The following is a 26,098-nucleotide window of genomic DNA, read 5'->3' as shown; positions in this document are numbered from 1 at the left end:
AAGTAGAGGGAAGAATTTTTTAGTGCTGTAGAGGGAGGTTTTAAGTCCTGTACGGGGGGATTTTAGTTTTGTACATGGGAGTCAGAGGTTTTAAGATGGAGGGATTTGGGCCTGTCCTGTCCTCCTTCTTTCTTCTTCCTTACCTCCATGTTCTTGGTGATGTTGGCACTCACAGGTTGGTTTAGAGTAGAAAGGCACCATTTAATATAGGTAATAGGCATTGGGGAAAAACTGTACCCATGTAACACGTAATGTACCATATAAAAGATAGAAAAGCACCATTTAATATAGGTAATAGGCATTGGGGAAAAACTGTACCCATGTAACATGTAATGTACCATATAAAAGATAGAAAAGCACCATTTAATATATGTAATAGGCATTGGGGAAAAACTGTACCCATGTAACACGTAATGTACCATATAAAAGACAGCAGCAGCCCTGGGCAGAGGGGGAGAGAAGAAGCAGTCGGGAGTCAGAGAGGATGTCAGGGTGTGTGTGTGCCTCTGCCTGAGCTGTGAGCAAACCACAGCAGCCCCAGAAGAAAATCTTTTAGATAACTGCAATAAACTGCCTTGAGACCGAACAACAGAGACTGCTGAGCCTTTCTTTGGAAGCTCGGGGTGGAGGAGAGACTTTTCCACCAGATGGAACCCCTGAACCAGGCCGGGGTTCCGTCAACCCTGGCAGCCTCAAGTCAAGAAAAGACAGTGGGAAATGTTACTTTGAAGAGAACAAAAGGCTTCCAAATCTTTAATCCCTAGAGAGGGTTGGGGTTCCTCCCACCTACTTCCTCTTGCTGCTCCTACCAGGAAGATTTTTCCATCAGCCTTTGCCTTGGACAAAGAGTACACACCCACTGCTCTGTACAAAAGGTAGGAAAACCCAATGTTTGGTGATTCCAGAGGATTTTTCCACCCAACATGTGTTGGGAAAAACATTTCAGGAAAATAAAACCACAACAAATCAAGGTCACAAGAGAGTTCGCCAATTCAAACTGCTCAGTGGCCTGGATTTATGATTTTTTTTCTTTTCCAATTAAATTCACCTCCCCTAAGTGGGGATTTCACACCCCTCGTGTTAAGTAAATTGGTGTCTGGATTTTTATGAGCTTTGGCAGGAAAAAGTAGCCAGTCAACCAAGAAAAATCCCGAGCTTTTCGATGGAGGCATCCAGGATTTCAGGCTCCCATCTGAACCAAAGGAATGCTTGTGAGACGCCCTTTGATGAGTAAAGACAATCATTTTGATGCAATTTATAATTAAATATTGTTGTGTATCTCTGTTCTTCCAGAACCTCCCCCTGCCACTGGAGTTTCATGGGGGTTATTTATGCATCGGTGATATATTCTGAATGCCTCACTAGCATTGACGGATATTACACTTGATGTTTTTCCTTATGTCCCTTTGGTGGTGCAAATGTGAGAAAGGGCAATGAACTTTCAATGACTCTCTTGTAAAAAAAAAAAAATTTTTTTTCATCGGGTTCAAAAGTTCAGCGCGTCAAGAGAAATCATCTTCTTGGCGCCATTGCGTGAGGGGCGGGCGAATTTTGGGGAGATTTTTGTCTTACAGTGAGAGATAATTATTCTGGGGTGCAAGTTTGGTAATTGTCACCACCAATTTCGCATGACTTTGTTGATGAATTATTTGTCATGTTTTTATCATCCTCCATGACCCACGGGGTGGGTTTGCCATGCTCAGAGTCGCTTGCGTTGAAGGACAAAGAGCTCTTGGTGCGCCATTCATTGCGGTAAGAGCGCCTCGGGGTCCCTCAGTCTGCGCTTTGCTGAGGTTGGTAGAGTCAAAACAACAAAGTCTTTGCCTTGACAGCAGCGGGCATGATGGAAGGAAGCATGGAGAAAGAGCATAGCGAAAAATCCCAACAATTCCGTCCTTCTCTGTACATTCTTGCTGAACTCGGGGCTCGGGCCTTTCCAAAGGCAGCGTTTCCTCAAAGCACGCTCATCGGGAGGAACTGAAGAGCAATTATGTCTAAAAATAAATGTGTTGGCAGGAAGAGTCCATTCTGGAAAAAAGCCATCATTTTGGGTGGCCAAATAAAAACCTCAAGCAGCTTCCATGCATGAGGAGAAAAAAAACCCAACAGAAAACCCAAATGCCAATTGCAGTGTCGTTAATAGGATCAGCTTTTTATAGAAGGTGGCTTCTCTGGACGATGGGCCATGGACTTAAGCAGAATCATAGAATCCCAGTTTGAGCAAAAAAGGAAAGGGACTTTAAAGCCCATCTTGTTCCACCTCTGCCATGGGCAGGGACACCTGTCACTATCTGAGGTTGTCCCAACCCCATCCAGCCTGGCTTTGGACACTTGGACACTTGAACACTTCCAGGGATGGAGCAATCCCCATCACACTGTGCAAATCTGGGCGGAGAACCCCTGATGGTCTCTTTGATCATCATCTAGTCTCATTACGGGACCTCAGCAACAAACCCAAGGCCCCTCCCCAGACAATGACATTTTCTCCGTGGACCACTCCGTGTGCAGGTGTAGCAGGGTGGTTTCGTGTAGTGATATCTGTCAGGGCAATGTTGCCCCACTGCCCAATACCTGTTGGACAAGGGAATGTGGAGATCAGGATTGTGGCAGAAGTGTTCTTGCCACTCCATCCTGCTCTCCTCCTGACTGATCCTGGCTGTGAGACCCCTGCCACTGACCTTTGATGAGTCCTGATGGAAATGGAGTGTTCGTGACAGGAGCATCGTGGGAAGCCTTTGGCAGCAATTGAATTGTCCTGTGTGCACAACAGCTCCAAAGGCACTCTGCACTCAAATACAACATGCAGCTGAGGCACATCTGAGCACCCTCAAAACCTTGAAGTAACTGGCAGAGACAACCATCTGCCCCTGCATGAGGGGCTGCGAGTGAGGCTCGTGCCACACCACCACAGATGTGTTTGCAGGCACACTCATTTATTTTGAAGGGGAAGGTAAAGCCAGATGCCCTTGAGCAGCCTTCTCCACTTGCTCAGGTCTGTCCATGCACTGTAACACTGCAGAGTATGAATCAGGCCAGCTCCCCGTTCTGACAGGGTTGGATTCTCTCAGTCTTGCTGAAAGGTCACAGGTCCTGCTGAGGGAGCTGTGGATTTTGGGTGAGATGTCTTCCAAGAGCTTGTTCCCATTGCAGATGAGGTAAACCATGGCCTGGGCAACATCAGAGAGCTGTGCCCAGCTGATTAAGGAAAGTAATTCCTCTCAGTTTTAGGAACTGTCTCCAGCTTCCAGAGGGATGTGGAGAAAAAAAGAGAGAGGCCAGAGGGCGATGAAAAGGGTCAGACCCACATTCCAGATCCACAGGCAGGTACAGAGTTGGGTTGGGTTAACCAGGGGGACTCCAAGGAGCAGCTGCAGTAACCCCAAGGCTGTTACAGAGAGGATGGAGCCCAGTTCTCTGGGCTGCTAAACAACACAGCATGGGGGAATAGCCAAATATTGGTTCACCTTGGACACCAGTAGGAGTGCACTCCACTGCACTGCAGATGGGGCCTCACCTATGACAGGTGAAAACTTTGATCATCAAAATCTGCCTCTGGCTACTCATAAATGTGGTGTGACAAAACTTTGTCCCGCCACTCCCTTCCAACACTTTGACTCCCATTCTGATCCTCTCTTTCTCCCTGAAAACTCCAGAACACCACATTTTGCCAAATTTACCATTTTATCCCATCTTCTGTTTTGCACTTCTCTTTTTAACTTCCCTAATGCCATCCTATGCAAATACCCAGACCTTGTATCTCTAACTTGGCTATCTCTGCAGTCTGTGGTCTATTCTTCAGTCAGATCTTCTTTAACACATCAGCAGTATCCTCTGGACCCAGGTAAATGTGCCTTGACCACTGTGCTGGAAATTGTGATTTCTGCTGGGCTCTTTGCAGTATCATCCACATGTCACAGAGTCCTGACTTGGAGCTCAGCAGCTTCCTTGTGTTCATCTAAGTAATTCTCCCTCTTGTGAGTGTTCTTTACTGCACAGGAAGAGACTGTGCTGCTCCTTAGGGATAACACATTCCTAAATTTCTACTTCCAGGTCATAATACCTGCAAACAAACCCTCCTCCAGTGACAGCAGCAGGGACACCAACAGGAACAGCTGTTTGGGCAGCACCTCAGCTCCTGTCAGATCACCAAGAACACCTCTGCAGCCAGGCAGACCCAAATCTTCCATAGGACAAATAGGGTGGCTCCTGCTGCCTCCTCTGTGTTTGCTGCCTTTGTGACGTCTCCCAGAGAGCCCTCCCAGCCCTTTCTGGGCTCAACGAGTTGCACTTGGATCTGGCACGGGTCACAGGCTCCAGCATGGCATCATGTGGCTGCTCAGGGGCTGTCACGTCTCCCTTGACATGAATCTTTTTGCAGCAATGTCCATTGGAGGGTCTGCAGGTATCTGCTGGTACCCAAGTGCTTCAGGAAAAGGGCCCTGGTTGGATGCTGGGTCTGTGTTTGCTGGTGCTTCATTTGGAACACTTGACTGCCACAGCGACTCTCCCTACATAAGCTGGTGTTACTCCTTCCTTGAGTCCATCATGGACAGACCTCAGGACAGCCCAAACCCAGTGTTAGCAGGACTGTCCTTGCCACAGCTGGCCACGAAAACACAGATTGAGTGGATGTGGCAAGCACATTTCTCTCCCTCTCAGGATTTTTCATAGAGATGCACCGAGAGAAACGAAAGAGAAAACAATTTCTATTCCTGCTCCTTGTTTTTCCCATGTGGAATGTGTTTGGAGAATTGTTTACCTGGAGTGAGTGCTTGATTGGATTCTGGTGAGGATTGTTTGAGCCTGATGGCCAACCCAACCCACCTGGGGCTGGACTCAAGAGAGGGTCACGAGTTGTGTGAGAGTTAGAGTCAGAGAAAGTAGTATGTAGTTTTAGTATCCTCCTTTTATATAGCATATTAATGTATTTTAGCATAGTTATAATAAAGAAATCATTCAGCCTTCTGAATTGAGTCAGACATCGTCATTTCTTCCCCTTGAGTTTGCCTGCATTTACAAGTGGATGTTCCAGAGTGACTCTGGGACATGTGCACCCCATTGGATTCCTCCACCTGCTTTGGCTTGGGCAGAAGAATGCCACAATCCTATCACAGAATCATGAAATGGTTTGAGTTGGAAGGGACCTTAAAGGCCATTCTTAGCTGGCACTTCCACTCCACCTGCACCATTCCAGGTGAGACAGGCCCTGTCCACGAATCCTCACACCCCCTGGGAGAGCTCTGTGTCCCAGTTCTTTGCAGTGTAGGAAAAACTTGATTTTCTCCATAGTACCACCAATCAAACCACTCACCTAGGACTGCATGAACTCCGTGAAAGAATTTAGATGGGAATCTTTGGCTTCAGGAGACAAGATTTCTCTGGGATGTTCTCTGTTATGGCTGAGCCAGACATTTCACAAGGGTATCAACAAGTGGCGTGTGGAGACAGCTGTCTGTTTGCATCCCTGGCACATTTGGGAAAGCTTTTCCTGGGAGATAGGTTCAGCTGATGGTGGTACTGCACTGGCTCAGCAGAGCAGCAGATTGCCTCTGTTTGGAAAGTGGGAAACTCACTCCCAACACTTGCTGAGACATTTGCAAAACGATTGCACTCATCTTCATAAACTGAGCTCTGAAGGATTTTTGGCTAGAATGAGCCAGTTGCAGGGAATATGAGTGCCAGTGAGGGAAATGGATTTTAAATTTTTGAGCAGCAGAGTGATCAGGCCAAAAAAAACCCCAAACAAAACAAAAATGTTTTGAAGACTGCATTTGCTGGCACTGAAGTTTAGCAGTTTCAGAGCAACTTTTTTTGGTTGCTGTTCAGGGGCCAGCTCTGTCCCTGGTCATTTTTTTCTTCTTGGTTAGTGCTCCGTGACTGATGAGGATCTCAGTAAAACATAAATTGATTTGCTTGTCTTTCATGGTCACCTCTGGACTGTAATTACTCAGGCAGGAAAAATTAATTAGTCCAGTGTGGGCCGACGGCTGCTCTCCAAGCGCTGCTGAATCTTAATTGGAGAGCTCCAGAGAAAGGTGCTGATTCACACCATGGCACGGTGGGGTGGGGATTTTTCCAGGGACAGAGGGTGGAGGGGTGAAGGGGGCTGAAGGTCAAGAGGAGATATGTTGTCTTGCTCCACCATCAGCAGCTGGACTTTTCTTTCCTCTCCTCGGCTGTGATAATGAGCCTGTTAGCCAATTTGTCTCTTTCAAACAACAGCTGAAACAAGAGAATGTGGATTTGGTCATAAAATAGTTGCATGGATCTTTCTGGAGAATGCAAAGCTCACTAGGAAAATAAAAACAGGACAACTCAGTAGGAGCTGATCTCTGAGACACAGCAGTGATTAACCTCTTACCACTTTCCGTGATGATGCCATTTGTGAGGATGGTGTAGCACTGACATCTCTTACACAGAATGATTTGGGTTGAAAGGGACCTTAAAGCTCATCTCCTTCCAACCCCCTGCCAGGACAGGAACACATTCCATAGCCCAGGGTGCTCCCAGCCCTGTCCAGCCTGGCCTTGGACACTTCCAGAGATCCAGGGGCAGCCACAGCTGCTCTGGGCACCTGTGCCAGGGCCTCCCCACCCTCACAGGGAAGAATTCCTTAGCAATATCCCATCTAAATCTGCCCTTTATCAGCACAAAGGTATTTCCCCTTAATGGCTTTTGAGACTCACTCTGCTGTGGTTAGAACTGTGCAGACATGAGCTGCTGGCACAAATTCCCAATGGTTCACGACGAGCTCATGGCAGTGGGAATGGCTTTGCTGTTGCTGAATTATCTTCATTTTTAACATCTGTCTGCTCCTCTCTGTTCCACAATCGTTTGGTGCAATCTGATGCAGCAAGGTCGCCTTTAGCTGTGCAGTGAAAGAAATATTGGAGGTGCTGGTTTGTGGAAGATCAAACAGTGAAAGACTGCTCAGCCTCACTTGAAAACTGGCGTGGGAGACTGCTGAATTTCATTTCCCCATCTTTTTCTCAGGCAAAGACAGTTTTCCAGACAGTTTTCAGCGATTACTGCAGCTTGGCTGTGGGTTTGCTTCACTTCCCTGGTGTTCCTACCCGACAGCAAACATCAGCACAGTGAGAGCCAAACAGGATTTTCTCATAGCTGATCAGCCCTGCTCACAGATTTGCTAATTAAATGAAGTCTCGTTAGCAAAAAATCCTCTACTAAGCTCTAAATATTTCCATTTTGGGTTTTGCTTAGGAGGATCTGAGCCTTGCTGCACTAAATCTCTGGTGAGGACATGGTGCACCCCTGCCGGGGTTCATGATCATGGCACAGAGCCTGGCATGCTGCTCATTAGTGCAGCAGACACCTCCATCACCTTTACTGCTCCCGTTTGCTCAGAAATTTATTGTCTCAGAAGCACAGTTTTATTGAGAAAAGATAGAAATCCTGGTTTTCTGGCCAGCTCCACATCTATTTTACTGCTCCCAGGCTGACTCCTCAGGCTGCAATAGATAACAGGGCTTGTGTCCCTCTACATTAGAGTAATTGCCAGGTGGGAGGAGGGGGTCACTCCTGGTTTGTCATTCTCAACATTTCTGAACTTCAAATCATAATCGTTTTAATCAGAGACCAAATCCACCCCTGGCTGCTCATTTGCAGTTCAAATCTCCCACCAAAACCTTACATTTTCCAAATGAGAATTTATCTTTCGCTAACCAGTGTCACCATGTCTTCTTCCTCTGACCACTACTTTTGAAGGTGGGGAAAAAAGCTTAAAATTCAGCAAAACCCTGAGAAGATGAGAAAAGCCCCCCGAAATGTAGGTGTGGTTTGATATACATCAATTCAACATGCTGTTCTTTCCAGGTAAGCTTGGTGACAACACTGTAGAGGAGACCTTGGAAGCAGTAATGCATCCTAAGGTGCATGAACACATTGCTGTTGGAAGAGAACACAAGGAAAAAAAAAATTATGTGTCATAGAACCATGGAACCATAGAATCCCACAGTGGTTTGGGTTGGAAAAGAAATTAAAATCCATCTCATTTCACTCCCAGCTATGGTCAGGGCCACCTCCCACTATCCCAGCTTTCTCCAAGCCCCATCCAGCCTGGCCTGGGACAATTCCAGGGATCCAGGGGCAGCCCCAGCTGCTCTGGGTAAATATCTCTGTGCCTTTCTCTCAGCAGTGCAGGGATCACGGTGTTGTGCTCAGAAAGGGAAGGATCACAGTGGGAATGATACTGCCAGTTTAGAGAGCTGGGGGGCAGGCAGACCAGTTGGATAGAGAACTACAAGAGTGGGAAAAAGGATTTGAGATGTTTATCCAGAGAAGAGCTGATTTACACAAATAGCCTTGGTTCCAAACCCATTATGGATAGGACAGAAACGACTTCGTTTCATTTGCATAACAGGATTTAGGTCAGAGTCAGCAGGGAGATTGTGGAAAATTATGATGGAGAGATTAGATGAATATTTATGCGGGGAGATGAATGTGCAGAGCTGGACCAGTAGGCTGCAGATCCCTGTAAATTCCTGCTCTGATTCCAGGGCTCACCAACCCCTTGTAGGCTGGAGCAGGAGCCCTGGGGCGGCCCGGGGAAGGAAATGCTCCCAGGGATGTGTTGGTCTGTCTTTGCCTTTTGCCAATGACCTTCAGCTTCATCCCTGAGAAAAGTCTGTCAGTCCTACAGGATTTTCCAGGCAAGTTTGTGTTACTTGGGCATCACCCACATAATAAAACCCTTCTCTTGTGGAGGGGGATCCACCCATATTTCATCTGACAGAGATGGGCCCCTTTTCTGTCTTATAATGATCCAGCTGGGTCACCAGATTGACCTCAGTTCTGCTCTGGTTCCATTGTTTGAGTGCCTGAAATTTTTATATGAAAAGAGCTTTTCATTCCAAATCATTTGTGCAGACTGAAACTGTTTCTTGAAGAAAAGTTCATTATCATTTAAACGCTCTGCTTTTCACAAACTTACTGGTATCTAAAATTGATATTTTAATCAAAGCATTACTAAACATCTATCAAACTAATTTAAATAATTACTGCTTTGCTGTCTTTACAGTAGACACAATTTTCTGTAAGCAAATGCAAATGAGCAAAGTGTGAATATTTCAAAAATGGTTTTATTAGCTTTAGAAGAAATCTTCCTTTAAATCTGATAGATTGTGTAGAACAAGGAGCATACGTTGGATCAAGTTAATGGAAAGCATTTCATAATCTTGATAAAGAGTAATTTTCCCATTTTTGCCTGTTTCCCTCTATCTAAGGCATTTTTTACATTAAGAACTTGATAATGGCCTACCCACCTTGTACCTCTTTCTAGTAGATAAAATGCTTTTCTATTATTGTGAGCATTTTCACTCAAACATTTGCTCCTGCTTCATGACACTAAATGTGACTCAAGAGAGAAAAGCACTTTCTCCAGGTTGATGGGCTGAGCAGAGCAGCTCCTGTAGCAGTGTCACAGCGATGGTGAATTATAAAAGCTTCAGAAAATGCTCCAGTATCAAAAGGAATGGGTTTTATTCCATCTTTGCCAGCAGCTCCACCAGGAGCTTTGCTTCCCTGGTATCATGTGTGTCACAGAGGACGACTGAGCCACAGGACTATGATTCATTAAAAAAAGCACTAATTGTTCCACGTGAGGCAGGTGAGCACAAGGACCAAGAGATGCAGAGGGAAGGGACACCAAACCATCTGTATGCCACAAGGCACAGGTATTGCAGGGTTACTGCCCTGTCCCCTCAAGGAGGAGCTCACAGGATCACAGAGTCATTAAGGCTGGAAAAGACCTCTAAAATCATCAAGCACTGCCAGCACCACCACAAAACCACGTCCCCAAGTGAAACACCCTTTTAACACTTCAGGGGTGGTGACTCCAGAATGACCCTGGGCAGCTTGTGCCAGTGCCTGACAGCCCTTTACAATTAAAAAAATTCCCTAATATTCCATATAAACTTTCCCTGCTACAGCTTGAGGCCACTCTCTCTCCTGTCCCTGTTCCCTGGGAGCAGAGCCTGACCCCCCCTGGCTGTCCCCTCCTGTCAGGAGTTGTGCAGAGCCACAGGGTCCCTCCTGAGCCTCCTTTTCTCCAGTGTGGGAATCCAGGGCTTACCTCTGGCTGCCCTGTCAGGCCTGGGACCCTGGCAGAGGTCAGGAACCCCCCTGGACAGAGCCCCCAGAGACACTGGCTGTGATCTCTGTCCATGGAAAAGAGTTTTCAATCTTACAGGATCAATTACAAGCTCTGAGTGTTTGATATAAGTAATAATTAAGTGTGGCATGGGTGCAAAAGTAAAATTTTAGGATTCTAGCTTAGGGGTCCAAAGGGGACAAGATGGAGGAAATGGGGTGTGCCTTGTCCTTTTTCTCCTTCTTCATGCCCTCCATGTTTCACTGTGGTGTTGGCATTTTTCTGTTGGTTTAGGCTGGGGACACACTGTCCAACGTAGGTGACAGATATTGGCACGTTATTGTAAATCCAGCACAGGTAGTTTGTGGTATTTAATGTTTGTACCATCCCACTGAGGGCAGAGCCCCACACGCTGCCCTGCAGGACAGAGCTGCGGCAGGGCAGCAGAACATGTTAGAGATAAACAGAATAAACAACCTTGAAACCAGCACAGACGAATTATGGCTTCTGCTTTGGCAGTGGGGCTGACAGACAGAGAGTTTCTACAATCTGGGAATCATCAATACCCACAGATTCCGACACTCCAGGATCTCCCTTGGCTGCTCCTGGTGTCCCACACCCTTTCCCAGCTCCATTCCCTTCTCTGGACATGCTCCAGCCCCTCAATGTCTTTCCTGTCATGAGGAGCCCAGAACTGACCCAGGACTGAGGCAGGGCCTCACCAGAGCCCAGCACAGGGGACAGTCACTGCCCTGGTCTGCTGCCACCCCATGGCTGGGACCATCCAGGTGCCCTTGGCCTTCTTGGCAAATGCAGTTGTAATATTTCAGCCATGCAATGAATACCATGCTGCAAGAATACCCAGGTGCTTCCCTGACTGCCCTGAGACCTCTGCAGCTGCTGAAGGAGCTGGGAAATTCTCTGTGACTCTGATCCCAGCATTTGCCACTGGGGTAGGATGAACTGGCCACTGGATTTTAGGCAAATGCTGACTTGACACCCATGTTATTCTTGAAATGGGAAGGTTCTCCTAATTTCAGTCCAAACTGGCTCATGATCCGCCTCCAGCCATCACTGCAGACCCATCCCTCAGTTCCTACTGATACATACATGGGATTTATGTTCTGTCATATAAGCATTCCCTCTGGAGGAATTATGAACACAAGGGACAGAACAATCTGCTGGAAGGGGGTGGAATGAGATGGGCTTTAAGGTCTTTCCATTCCAAACCATTCTGTGATTCTTTTACTGTACAAGAAGTCTCAAATGAGTGTCAGAGCTGGTTGGTCCAGTATTAAAAATAAAAAGCCATATGCAACCTATAAATGCTTAAAACTTTTCCACCCTCCTTATGCCTGTAGTTCACGAATTTTTATTTCTTAACTCTTGGCCCCCTATTTTACATTAAGTATCAAACAAGACAGGCTTGGTTGAGACACTCTAAAGACTCAGGTCTGCTTTGTGTTCCTGAATGTCTCCTCCTTCAAAAGGTGACCCATTTCAAAGAGTGATATCTAGTTCTTCTCCCTGGTTTGGTAGCAGTTCCCAGTTTGTGTCACATTCCAGTCATGAAGCTCAGACCCAATTTTTATCCTTTTCTCACCATCCCATACTAAAGAGATTTCCCTTTGCAGTCAGCTATGCCTTAAGAGGAGTTTTCTCTCCAGAGATCTCTCCTAGAGGACTTTTCCCCATGAGTCCATGTCCTGTTGGATTCCAAACCATCTCTGAGCACCACCATTCCATTCTGTCGTAATTCCCCCTTCAGTGGGAACACTTGCAGATTCCTTTTATTCACTTTCAGCTCCAGAGTCCAAATCCATGGCTAATTTATTAGGATATCACAGAAAGTGAGAGGGATTTAGTTCATGTACGTCCTATGCATGGCAGCATTTCCTGATCCTACCAGGAAATGCTGCTAAATTATCCAGAAACAATTTAGCTTTGTTAAATTATCTTGTACTTTATGTATTTCTCCCTGCTCCCCTGGCTTTATCTGTTCTTGTTCCATAACTTTGACTTCCAGCTAAGAGCCTACACTTGTCTGAACCATGCTTCACCTTGTTCTTGACAGAGGTGTTTTATCTGTTACCCCACTATGGGGACTAACTCTGATTTCCATAATCATTATCCATGGTCCTCGCTCAGTCTGTTGTTCAGTCAGTGCTGTTACTGCTCCAGGTAGAAATCAGTGTTTTATTTTTCACTTGAATCAGCCCAAATTGTGCCTTCTCCTCAGAGGACATCACGCCTCATGACCCACCCTAATTTACCCTGGGATTTCTGTTAATGCCCTTGATATCACCTTGGTGCTGCTGTTAGTTGTGGTAAATAAGATTTTCAGGCTTGCCAACAGGTAACTTCTGAACTATTTTTGTCTCAAGTGTGCAACTGTCCTAATTTTCTCTTGGCTCCTCTTGGTTCCTATAGCTTAAGTGCCATTTACTATTATTAATTTTAATTTCCTATGTGAGATGGGTTTTTAGTCATTCTAACTTTCTATTTCAGTTTGTAACCTCTCAAACATTCCTCTTCTCACTGCTCTCTCTCCCTTTTGAATTTTGAATTTTAAGTACCTGTGCCTTTTCTGCTCACAGATCCCAGAGCTGCTTAGTCAGACTCAATAATTCATTTCCTTAGATTTCAAAGTTTGCCTTTCTAAGCTTCCAAACCTGTTCTAGACCTACTTTTACCCATTTTGAAAGTTAAAGTGAGAAAAGGCATCTCAAGATCGCACTTTATTCAAATTTTACTACTTTTATAACCACACAGGAATGAGGTTTAAAGCAGTGTTATACTTGACTTCTGCAAAGAAATCCATCACCTAAAATATCTGAGCCAATATAAGCAGTAATTACCTTTCAACCCATTTTTGAAATGTTAAAGGCTCCCATAATTCCCATCAATGCCCATGTATTTGATAACTGTAGGGGACTAATCATGATTAGGTTGGAGCTCGGGGTGCAGAGGAAGCTGTTGAGGCTTTCCTGCCCTGTCCAGCCTTCTCCCCCGGCCATGTTGTGCCCCGGCCATAGCTCAATATTTCATTTCCCCAGACTCTTCTTGCTGACACAAGGCACCACCTCCCTGCATCCACAATCCTGTGCCAGGTGCAGTAGAACGCCCAGAGGACCCCACTGTGTCCCTTCCTGCCCTGGGGTTCAGAGCCAGGACTGCTGCAAAGTCCTGTACAAGAGCAGCTCAAAGTGTCCCTCAGAGTTGGGCCTTTCTTACGCTGTCACCAAGTGTCACTTCGAACAGTCATGGGGTGTTGGGCTCTGTCGGAACCCCGGCCTGGTTCAGGGGCTCCATGTGGTGGAAAAGTCTCTCCTCCACCCCGTGCTGCCAAAGAAAGGCTCAGCAGTCTCTGGTGTTCGGTCTCAAGGCAGTTTATTGCAAGTTATCTAAAAGATTTTCTTCTGGGGCTGCTGTGGTTCGCTCACAGCTCAGGCAGAGGCACACACACACCCTGACATCCTCTCTGACTCCCGACTGCTTCTTCTCTCCCCCTCTGCCCAGGGCTGCTGCTGTCTTTTATATGGTACATTACGTGTTACATGGGTACAGTTTTTCCCCAATGCCTATTACCTACATTAAATGGTGCTTTTCTATCTTTTATATGGTACATTACGTGTTACACGGTTACAGTTTTCCCCAATGCCCATTAGCTATATTAAATGGTGCTTTTCTACCCTAAACCAATCTGTGAGTGCCAACATCACCAAAAACATGGAGGGAAGGAAGAAGAAAGAGGAGGAACAGGACCGGCCCAAATCCCTCCATCTTAAAACCTCTGACCCCCATGTACCAGACCAAAACTCCCCTGTACAGGTGTTAAAACCCTCTTGTACAATACTAAAAAATTCTTCCCTCTACTTTGTAACTACTACTATAATATCTAAATTTTTGTGACTTCTTGTTCTTCCTGCAAGGTTGGTAAATCATTCCATGGCTCAAACCCAAAATCACAGCTGTTTCCAGCTGCCTGCCAGGGTCTCAAATGCTTCTGACCAGAGCCTGGAACCTCCAAAAATGTCTGAGGGACATTTTGAGTTCCAACAGGGCTCCTTTCTCGACATTGGCTCTTGTGCTGGGCGTCCACCATCTCCTCATTCCCACCTTCGCCATCGTCTGAGGCCTCGTTCTGCCTATTTACCTCCAGGAATCAGAGAATCCTACAAGTCATTAAAATGGTTTGAGTTGAATACACCTTAAAGTCCACCCAGTGCCACCCCTGACTTGGCAGGGACACCTCCCACTGCCCCAGATCACTCCAAGCCCTGTCCAAGCTGGCCCTGGACACTGCCAGGGATCCAGGGACAGCCACAACTGCTCCGGGCAGCAGCAGGGCCTCATGGGGCCCAGACCATTTGGAGGCCGTGGAATCTCTCGGAGCCAAGGCTCTGATGTGACACAGTGGGGCCTCATGGGGCCCAGGCAACCTCGAGGAGGTTATGGAACCTCATGAGACTGAGGCTGGAATTTGAAACCCATGGAATGCAGGAGGCTGCTGCATGAGGTAGTGAGGTTACGGAACCCAACGGAACCAAAGCTCAAACGTGACACAGAGGAGCCTCAGGGAACCAAGAGTCCACGGTGAGGTTTTGGAACCTCATGGAACCAAGGCTCCAGTGTGACACAGTGGGGCCTCATGGAACCCTGCAGACCATGCTGACGCTATGGAGCCTCCAGGAACCAAAATGCTAAAGTGACACATCGGGGGCTCTTATGGAACCGAGAACCATAGTGAGGGTATGGAATCCCAAGGAACCAGGGCTCTAAATGGACACAGCAATTGCTCATGGAACCCAGGAGATGCTGTGAGGCTCTGCTCAGGGAACCAAGGCTCTTCTGTGTCACAGGGTGGCCCCATGGAACCCAGGAGACATGGTGAGGCCATGCAATCTCTTGGAACAAAGGCTCTAATGTGACACAGCTCAGCCTCCTGGAGCCCAGGAGAGCACTGTGAGCTTATGGAACCCAGCGGAGCCAGGGCTCTAATGGGACTCAGAGAAGTCTCATTGAACCAAAGGTACCATAGTGAGGGTATGGAACGTCATGGAACCAATGCTCTAGCGTGATGCAGTTGGGCCTCATGGAGCTCAGGAGGCCCTGCTGAGGTACTGGAACCTCATGAAAGCAAGATGTTCTACTCTCATGAGTGCCAGGGCCTCCTCACCCTCACAGGAAAGCATTGCTGCCCAAAATCCCATCTAACTCTGGCCTCTGGCAGTGGGAAGCCATTCCCCCTTGTTCTGGAACTTGAGGCCCTTGCCCCAAGTCCTTCTCCTCTCTGAAAGGGCTCTAAAGTCTCCCTTCGCTTCTCCATGCTGGACACCCCCAGCCTTTCCTCATAAGAGAGGTATTCACCTCTCCAACCATCCATCCTCTCTGAAAGACAACTTCCATACTTTAAATTGCCATTGGCTTTAGAACACCATACAAAATTAAAGAACTTTTATCTTTTCATACTCTTCTCACTTGGAACAGGGAAGGATTTTCCTCAGCTTTCTAGCAAAGCTCTGAAATCCTGTGCAATCTTTTGCAATTTCATGGTCTGTTATATTCTTTTTTCTAGTGCAGAAGCCACCATGAATAGTGTCAAAGAACCAGAAACATGACCATGAAAATGGTATTTTGATATAGAATGGATGTAAGAAACGTTCGTCTTTTTCAGTCAGAACTAGCAAAAAAAAAAAAAAAAAAAAAAACATTCTAAGCCCTAAAATTCCAGAATCATGGCCAGAGAATTAGGAGAATTGGCATTTTTTTCAAAGCTGGGATGTTGTTCATTCCCCTGATGCCTTGTGAAGGCTGACTTAGAATAGAGACTAGACGGACCTAAAGAATGAAGTAGGGATTTATTATGAGGCCTCAAGTTGATCCACCTTGGGCAGCACAAGAGCCCAGCCAGGGCTACACCCAAGATGAACCAAAATGGTCACAAAATGCACGAATGCTCACGGGGTCTCTCACTTTTAAAAGTTCTGGGCCATTTGCATATTGGAGCTAAAAGTTCAATTAACTTTAGCCCATGAAGTCCCATCCTTCCTGTTTTTCTCTCTTCAGCCCACATTGTTTGTGCTCTTGGGTCTGAAATTTGGGTCACTTGTCCTTGTTCCCAAGCCAAAGAAGGAATTCAGTTTTATCTAGCTGCTCTGTGAAGACAGCTCACCATCTCTATATATGAAGCCCAGACCCACACACTAAATCAGCACAGAATCTGAAAAATATAAAAGCTAAAAACTGAGGCATCACCCCGAGCAGGGTGGGCAGAGTACAGGAGACCTGGATGGTTTCAGCTCACAGCTGAAAGCCTGAAAGACTGACAGGAAGCTCTTCTTCCCTCTGTGCCTCTGTTTCTCCTCCCAGTCTCCCTTTCTCCCTGCCTCTTTACATCCCCGTTTCTCAGAGTGGTTTGGACATGTCTGTGCAGCGCCATCACAATGTGGTTCCAGGCTGCTCCGAGGCACCCACACACCACAAACAACGAGCAGTGATGGTGACTGTAATTCCTACAGTCAAACTGCTGCAGCCTTGCATCATTAGCTGTGCCCTGAGAACAAGAACCTTCTAATCACTCTGATGTATCAGCTGTGCCTTCCTCACTGTCACGGCAGAGCTGACAAACTCCTTCATGCTGCTTGGTTAGAAACACCATGGCAGGCACTGGGACTCCTGGTGCTAGGGCACTGGGACTCCTGGTGCTAGGGCAGCAGGGCAGTGTCTCACCAGGTCTCCTGTGGTCCATCCCTCAAGAGCACAATGTCTGAAAATCTGCCACCTGTAGAAGGCTTTGTTCCCTCATTCTTGGCTCCCAGGTTGCTCTATTCCCTTGGTTCCCTCTCAGCTGAATCCTACTTTGGTTGGGTTTGGTTCTGCAACTGTGTTACTTGTCCAGAAGTAACTCCCTCAAGTACTCTTGAGGAAGTTACCACTCTCTTTGTCCTATTTAAAGTCTTCTTTATCATCTAATATTGGGATTGTTCTGGTATCAGTCACACTGCAGACAAAGTTCAAACATGAAACTTGCTGTAAAAACATCACTGCAAAGGGGCAGGAACAGCAGGTACTTCATGCAATCACATAAACTTCTGGTTTCTCTAAATCCCTGTCATTGCAGCCTGCCAAGACCAGTGGGCACCAAACTCTGGCCAACACCAGCACAGGGGTTCAGCAAGGCTGTGGGATCTCTGTAACTGGGGGTGGCCAAAACATGACTGGACAGGACTTGGGCAGCAGGATGGGTCTTTAAAGACCTGCTCAGACTATGGGGTGACCACAAGATCTCCATGGGTCCTTTCCAACCCTGGATTTGTCTATTATTATATGAAATGAAAGTAGATTGACCATTTGTCATTATTCCTGTCTCAGGAAACATTTGACACCTGGGAATGGTTATTACAGTGCTGACAACATTCATGGAGAAGGCAGGGGGCTCATATTTACACTATTTCTATGGAAACATTTCTGAGATATATCTGTCATTTCCTAGTTTTTCCCTGTGAGGGTGAGGAGGCCCTGGCACAGGTTGGTCAGAGCAGCTGTGGCTGCTCCATCCCTGGCAGTGTCCAAGGCCAGGTTGGCCAGGGCTTGGAGGAACCTGGGATAGTGGAAGATGTCCCTGCCCATGGCAGGGGGTGGAATGGGATGAACTTTAAGGTCTCTTCCAACCCAAACCATTATGGGATTCTTTTTTGTTGTTTTGGTATTGTTGCACTTTTTTCCCCGGGAATTCCAAAAGTTGCACAGCACCCACCTGGATGGAATAGCTGAAATAATTCAGACTCATTGAGCTTTTATTATTTGCCATAAAAGATGCTGTACTTCAACAGCATTTCATCATTTTCATTGAAGGTAAAAGGAAACACTCACATACCAGCCCCTCTTTGAATCCTGCTTTTCTCCATGAGTGACCAGAGTGCAGAAAACCACACATTTTCTTTCCTCTTTTCCCAATATTCAGAATATTTTGTTTGCTTAGGTGAACCCAGGAAAAACTGCACTACCCAGGACATTTTTTTGTGTGTGTCCTTCAATTTCTTTAATGTGTGAATTCATGGACAGTCCTCATTCCCCAGGGCTCCAGAAGCCAGAAGGGGACATCAAACTTGGTGACTAACATGACTTTTCCTGAGCAGGGATATTCCAGGCCAGAATAGCATCAGGTTGTTGGATCTGGCAGGCAGACTGGAAAAAAAATCCTCCTTGTTCTTATCCTTTCTCAGATAAAATCTCTGTGGTTTGTTGTTGGTTTTGCTTTTAAGAGAAGTTTCTTTGGGTGTTTATGGAAAAGGACCAAGGAAATCCATTTGAAAATTGTGGACAGTTCAGAGCCTTGTTACAAAAGCCAGTTGGATGTTCGGCATTTCCTGTGTTTTAAATTAATCTTTTCCTTTGACAATATAATTAACATTGGTTTTAATATTTAATTAAAGACCATAAAAAACAATGCTGAGGAAACCTCTGCTCCTCTGGGGAGTAAACTTTCACTGCAGTTCTTTGATTTGTATCTTTTCATGAAAACAGCTATTATTACTCATTTCCCTCTCTCCTATGCCTATTTATTTATTTTTTTTATGCCTTTTATGAGGAACCTTATAAGAAGTGTTTTCAAAATCCAAGGAAATGACACACACTTGGGTCACCTTGCTCTCAGATTTTATTAACTTTTCCAGGTTAACAAGACACACTTCTCCCTTCAGCTCTGATGATTTGACCCAATCAAGCTACTCTGGGTTTATCTACATGCTGGCTTATTTGATTCTTAATTAGACTGTTTCTCTGGGACTGCTGTTCCTGACACCAATGGGCAACTTTCTAATCTTCTTGGTAATTGCTGCAGGTTCAGATACAAGGACTGATGCAAAGTCCACTGGAAAAGCAGCCTCAGGAACTACTTGCAAACCCTTCTGGAAATATCTTTTCCTCCTGGTTAGCAGCTCCTTTCACAGCTCCATAGCCTTGGTTTTAATGGTTGAAAGTTCTTTCAAGGTCAGATTCATCTTTTTGGAAAAAAAACCCCAAAATTTAAAAAAAAAAAAAAATCCCGGCCAAATCCACAAAAAACCCCAAACCAACCAACCAAAAACGCACACAAAAAGACCTAAAACAATCAACACAGACCTCAAAAAAACCAGAAAGTTCTGCTTGCAGAGGACAATTACATTTTTTATTATCTCCCCTATGGACTTGGGTGACTGTCTTCCATGTTCCTCTTCCCTTCCCTCTCTCTAGGTGCACTTTTTGTTCGCAGAAATCTCTTCACTGTCCTACTTTTCAAAATGTACAGGGGTTTTGGGACTAAACAGCCAAAGAAGGAGAACAAACCCCTTGTGCACTCAACCAGTCAGGGGATGTGATACAGCTTTCTCTGAGTGTTTTCCCATATGGAAGGTTTGCTGCCCTGTGCATTTGCTGACTTCTGGAATTTGCAGAATCGTGGAATTGCTGAGGTTGGAAAAGCCCTCCGAGATCAATCCCATTGCCCCAGCACTGCCATGGTCACTGTTAAAGGTCCCCAAGTGCCACAATTACAAAATTTTTGCACCCTTCCACAAATACTGACTCCACAACTGCCCTGGGCAGCCTGTGCCAATGCCTGACCACTCTTTCCATGAAAAAAAAAATCCTGTTATCCAGTCTGAACCTCCTCTGGCACAACTTGGGGCCACCTCCTCTTGCCCTGCCCCTTGTTATCTGGGGTGGGTCCTCATCCTAAGAAGTGAGACAGGAGCAACCTGTGCAGAATCCAGATGTTCTACGAACCAAGTGATACTTTTCCATTTCCCATTTCCACAATTTTATGCTCAAAGCTGTGGATAAACAGTCTGAAAACATAAAAAGGAAGTAGCTGGAGGTATTACTTTCATAACTCGCTGTGTGTAGAGCTGTGCAGACAGAACTGGCACAATGGGCAGCAGGTGCAGTTGGAACAACTCTGCACCAACAGGCTTTGGTGGCAAGTTCCAAGTTCTGGCTTAGTTCCAGGTGTGCCCCATTCCAAGCAGGATTTCCTGGCCAGAGGTGTCTGTCTGTGACAGGTTGCTTTGCTGGATCAGAAGCTCACCACCGCTCTGACAGGCTCAGATGTTCCTCTCATAACCTCTTGTAACAAAAATTGCAGAGGGATGTTTGGTAATGCTGGAAAAGGGTGAGGAATATGGGTTGACTAAGGAAGGGGATCTGTGCAGGACAGAAGAGCACCACAAGAACGTCCAGAGAAGCTGTTGCATCCCTGGAACTGTCCAAGGCCAGGTTGGATCAACCAACTTTGGAGCAGCCTGGGGTAGCAGAAGGTGTCCCTGGCCATGGCAGAACATGAAATGAGATGAGCTTTGTTGTCCCTTACAACCCAAACCACTCCGGGATTCTCTGGCTCTGAGGAGGAGAAGACATTAGGGAACAAGACAGCCACTGGCCTTAGAGCACAAATTCCATCTTTCAGTATGGGAACAGGGGGATTGGAGTTCCGGGATCCACAGGGATGTGTTCCACATTTTGCACAAAGTGCTGCAATGGTTTATCTGGATTTGGGCTGAGCCTTTTCATCGTCTACAACAGGCTGCAAAGACAATTCCTTTGCGGGGCAGGGAAAGGGAATGTGCTCCAGAAACCCAGCGAGGGCGGGGGGATTGTGCAGGAGTTCCCCACCTCATTCTCTCATTAGATGGGGCCATTCATTATTTTCAATTTGAAGAATGTTTGGGGGATGGGAAGGACACCATTGCTGGAATTGTGTTTTCTCCCAAGCCCTCAAACACCTCATGCTGTTCATGCTTCATGTTACTTTCTTTAACCTCTGGATATTTCTCCTCTTTATGAGCATTTTGTGTTCTCCTGTCTTCTCTCCTTGTGTCCAACACTGATTTTATTGCTCCTTGAGCATCTTTCTCCACTCTCTCTCCTCCTTCCCCGTGTTTTGCCTCCCTTCCCTGCGGCCGGCCAGCATTGCCTTGATCAGTGAAGTGACAACTGTCACCAACCCCACAAACTGCTGAGCTCCCGAGTGGCCAGAGCAGCTCTGGAGCACAGCTGCAGACCACGGGGAGACCACCCATGGCTCACATTTGTACACTGCTTGTCGCAGTTCCTCACTCCCCAGCCTGTGATGCTGCCAAGAGCAATCTCATCTCTTAGGCACCCATCCATTTCCTCTCTCCCCAGACCCTCGAGGTATCCGAGTCAAGCCACCCCCCTCTATCCTACCCCATCTGTCTGTCCCACATTCCGCTTTCCTCAGGGCCCATCCTTTCTTTCCAGCAACAGTAGCTCCTGCTGCTTGAGTCCCCAGCTCCCAGGGACTTGGGCTGAACTACTGAAAAAGAAAAGCTCTAAATAACAGGAGGAGGGGGTGATACCTGACAATCTCTGATAAGGAGACACTTGGCTGAACAGATAATTGATAAAGGGCTTTAAGGTCCTCTGTAAAAAATACACAGCTGCAATCAATAGAGCAAAGAAGTTTTTTGAGAACATTATAAACCAAAATTCTGGTAATGACAGAGATCAAATGTGAAGTGAGAAATGCTCAATAAGGATGAAAAAAAGTGTGTGTGTGTGCATGTGCATGAATGTTTTCTGCTATGTTTTGGGAAAAAGCAGATTAAAGAACATTGATGAGATTATTGTTGGCAAAGAGGGTTGTTTGTCTCTAATAGGGAGTTCTTAGAGAACGGATTTTGAATTAATAGCCTTGGTGGTAGAAAAACTTCCTGCATATGATATTACTGTAATCTTCATAACTTTTGATTTTGGCCAGGTTGGGTGGGGCTTGAAGCAACCTGGGACAGGGGAAGGTATCCCTGGCCATGGCGGGGGTGGCAGAGGATGAGGTCTGATGCCTCTTCCAACCTAAACCAGTCTAGGATTCTATGATTTAAACCAAGTTGGTGTTTCAAAGTTTAATTCTCCACTAAAAGCTGTGTAGGATTTTCTGCTGGACATCCTTGTGGTCAGTTCTGGAAGAACTTGTCATCAGTTCTTCAGAGAATTGAAGCCAAGCTGGATGTTACAGCTCAGACCTGTGGTGGGTGAACTACTGGCTGGAGTGGTAATTAATTAATTACACACTGATGAGCAGATACAGACAGAAAGGAGCAAATAACATTTGACAAAGTCTAGTGAAAATGTTTTTTATGTAGGCAGACTTACCTCTGATAAGGAGCAGTGGACACCAGTAAATGACCAAATTCCTGCCGAGCTGCTCACTCACTGCTCCCTGCAGCAGGAGGAGACAGGGTTTGGAAGATCAGGAATGAGAAAACTCATAGGTTGAAATAAAGATGGAAGACCTCTTACCAAATATCATGGAAATCATCCTAGAAATCATGGAATGGTTTGGGTTGGAAGGGACTCAAAGACAATCAAGGAGGTATGGCCCCCACTAGACTCAGGGTCTCATCAATGTGGACTAAACAGACCCAGCTTGAGGAAATTATTTTAGTGTAAAATTATAATAAAAAGATTAAAAATAGATATTTTTTAAACATTTTAAATTATTGATTCAGGTAGTTGGAATCAGAAAGACAAATTTTAACCCACAAAGGGAAACAACCTTTCCTCCTCCTTTCCTTGGCTGAGCTCATTCCAACCTGTTCTGCCCCTGCTGTTGCCACCAAGGGTCTCACCCAAGGCCTTCACCACAGAACAGGCAGTGCAGCACGGGGCTGCAGCTGGGATGTAGAGGCTCCTTTCTCTCTCATTCCCTTCCTCTGCTCTGGCCTGGCTCCTCCACAGGCAGTGCCTCCTGCCAGGAACCTCCATCTGCTCCAGGGCAGGTCCTGCACGGACTGCAGGGATCCCCTGGTCTCCCATGGAGTTCTCCCCATCAAAACCTTGCCACAAACACCCCACAGACACCTTTTCAAAGGGTGTCTGTCTTTTGAAACAGGGATTTGGGATCCAAGTGGGGAAAAGAGGTTTCTTTTTATATTTCTGCTATGCTGTTTTGAGGGCACAGAGAAACAAAAAGGTTCTCGTGGGTTCATTTGCTTTGGCCCAGATTGCAAATTATCCTAAGTCCAGTCTAAATCTGTTTTGATTGCTTGGCACTAGACCATCCATCAATGCAGACAAGTCTTGTCCACTGTTATTAATGTTCAACTCCTTCTTCCTCCACGCTCATCCCTCATCATGACAATGCTCTTTTGGCTAAATTCATGATGGACTCCTGCTCTGTGGTGTGCAGCACTGCCCAAACTGAGGAGCAGCAGCCCAGTTCCAGGGAGGGAATTTCCAATGATGAGGTGTGAGCCCTGCACACACTGGAGGGAAAATGGAAAGACCAGGCTCAGAGAGCAGGGCTTGTGCCAAGGATGATGCTGAGCACAGGGATGCCCATGGCCCTGCGCTGCAGGTGACAATGACACAGGTTGTGTGGAGTTTCTTCCACATCAGTTCACGTGTCTATCCAAGAGCAGCACTTAGGCAACTTGTGAAATTGGGATTTGGAGCATGAAACTTATTCCTATGTTTAGACACTTAGACCTCTGTCTTCTTATAAAACACGTACGGCTGTGTCGTGTCCTGCAAGGAGAGCACCTGCTTGAGAGACAAAGGGCAAATCCTACATCCCTGCTGGGATCTGGAGGGATCACTGCAATTATTTGGAAAAGGGAGAACAGAAGTACCTCCCCCCTCTTCCCCCTCCCCCCCGCCCCACACACACACACTCTCCGCAAGCATTTAAAATTGGAAAAGAAGCATCAATACATTGTGTGTGTGATTTGAAACTGAGCATAAAATCCACATTATGGAACAAGCAGGTGGGAAATCTCTTCTGTGAGACCTGCTGGGAAAACACTATGCCTTGAGGTTCTGCTCTGACTGTTTAGGTGTTTTACATCTGACATTTACTGGGTAAGGGAAAAAGCCACAACATCCAAAGGGCAGAGACTCAACAACAGATCTCTGGGATGCACTCGGCTCAGTGCTGTGCTGTAGGCTGAGAGCAAGACACCGTTTGTGTTTCCAGATCTGTGCCCAGCAGCACCAGCTCCCCATTTGGGTCCAGGGAAGCTGAGAGTGGAGGATGTGCCACAGGATCTCCGTGTGTGGCTGCTCACCTGCCCGGGGCCAGGCTCTGCTGCAGCTCAGAGAGGCTCTGCACTGGGTGAAGCGAATGAAACCGGGGCTTGGAACCAACCTGAACCCTCCAGGAGGGGAGGAGAAACATAAACATGGTAAATACATTGAAGTATCATTTCAGGTCTTAGAGAATGTCCAGAGGAGGCCACAAGGATGGGGGAGGGTGTAGGAGAAGCCTGCAGGAGTGTCTGGGCGCACTTGGTCTGTTCAGCCTGGAGGAGACTGAAGGGAGATTCATCCCAGCTTGTCCCAGATTGAGATGATATATTCTATTGCCATATGGCAGTTGTCTTCTGTTAAGTGGGCAGTTTTCCTTATCTCCTCCACAACCAATCCACTCTCAGGGGAGACACCTGCTGATAATGGGCCACTGAATGTCACTGCATGACTGGTAAGAACTATAACATCTAAAACATCCCATTGTGAGATGCTCCGCCCAGAGGGAGGAGCCAAGCATCCCTAACTGGATATAATAATGAGTTTCTGGAACACCAACATGGCTTTTCCTGCACTGGATTTCCCAGAGGAACAGCTGCCCCTTCCACTGCAGGAAGACTATACCCTTTTCTAAGGATCACTGCTCCAACAGAACCACACCTGGCACTCCAGGAGCACTGCAGCCACAATTCCAATTGGACTGAGGCCAACACCCTGTCCAACAGGGTGTCAGGTTGTACTCTGACTCTGTCAGTGTTGTTTTGGTTCTTCAAACTGCATTGTTTACTTTATCTTTCTTTTTTAATATTATTTTTCCCTATTAAAGAACTGTTATTCCTGCTCCCATATTTTTCATCTGAGAGCCCCCCTTAATTTCAAATTTATAACAGTTTGGAGGGAGGGAGTTTAAGTGTTTTCATTTCAGGGGAGGCTCCTGCCTTCCTTAGCAGACACCTGCCTTCCCAAACCAAGACAGAGGTACAGCTTCCTCTGAGGGGAGAGGAGAGACACACTGATCTCTGCTCTGGTGACAGTGACAGGACCGAGGGAACAGCCTGAAACTCTGTCAGGGGGTTTAGGTGGATATCAGGAAAGGTTCATCCCTCAGAGGCTGCTGGGCACTGCCCAGGCTCCCCAGGGAATGGGCACAGCCCCGAGGCTGCCAGCAGGGTGGGATTGTTGGGGTGTCTGTGCAGGGTCAGAAGTTAGACTCAATGATCCCAGTGGATTCCTTCCATTTCAGGACATTGAACAATTCTATCACCTCCTGTTAACACAAGAAAATGCCTCTGCTCAGCTCTTTTCAGGAAGGTTTATCCTAAAGGTTAATCTTGAGCGAGGTCATGGCATGAATGTAAAATAGGCTGTTGTGGCTTTTGAACTTCCCTACCTCTTCACATGCCACATGATATGGAATAACAATGGAAACTGCCAGCTGTCATGTGGAAGGAGGTAAAGCAGCCCCAGCACCAGTTCCAGCTCCAGCCCCTGTCCCAGTCCCAGTCCCAGTGCCAGTCCCAGTCCCAGTCCCAGTCCCAGTCCCAGTCCCAACTCCAGACCCAGCCCCATCCTCAGCTCCAGCCATAGTTGCAGCCCCAGCCCCAGCCCCACTCCCAGTCCCAGCCCCACTCCCTGCCCCACTCCCAGTCCCAATCTCAGCCCCACTCCCCTCCCCAATCCCAGCCCTAATCCCAGCCCCAATCCCAATCCCAGCCCCACTCCCTGCCCCACTCCCAGTCCCAATCTCAGCCCCACTCCCCTCCCCAATCCCAGCCCCACTCCCAGCCCCAATCCCAATCCCAGTCCCAGCCCCAGTCCCAATCCCAGCCCCCATCCCAATCCCAGCCCGAACCCCAGCCCCAATCCCAGCCCCAATCCCAGCCCCAATCCCAATCCCAATCCCAGCCCCAGCCCCAATCCCAGCCCCAGCCCCAATCCCAGCCCCAATCCCAATCCCAATCCCAG

Source organism: Taeniopygia guttata, chromosome 21 (assembly GCF_048771995.1).
Source record: "Taeniopygia guttata chromosome 21, bTaeGut7.mat, whole genome shotgun sequence".
Lineage (NCBI taxonomy): Eukaryota > Metazoa > Chordata > Aves > Passeriformes > Estrildidae > Taeniopygia > Taeniopygia guttata.
Note: the sequence above shows the minus strand (reverse complement) of the source record.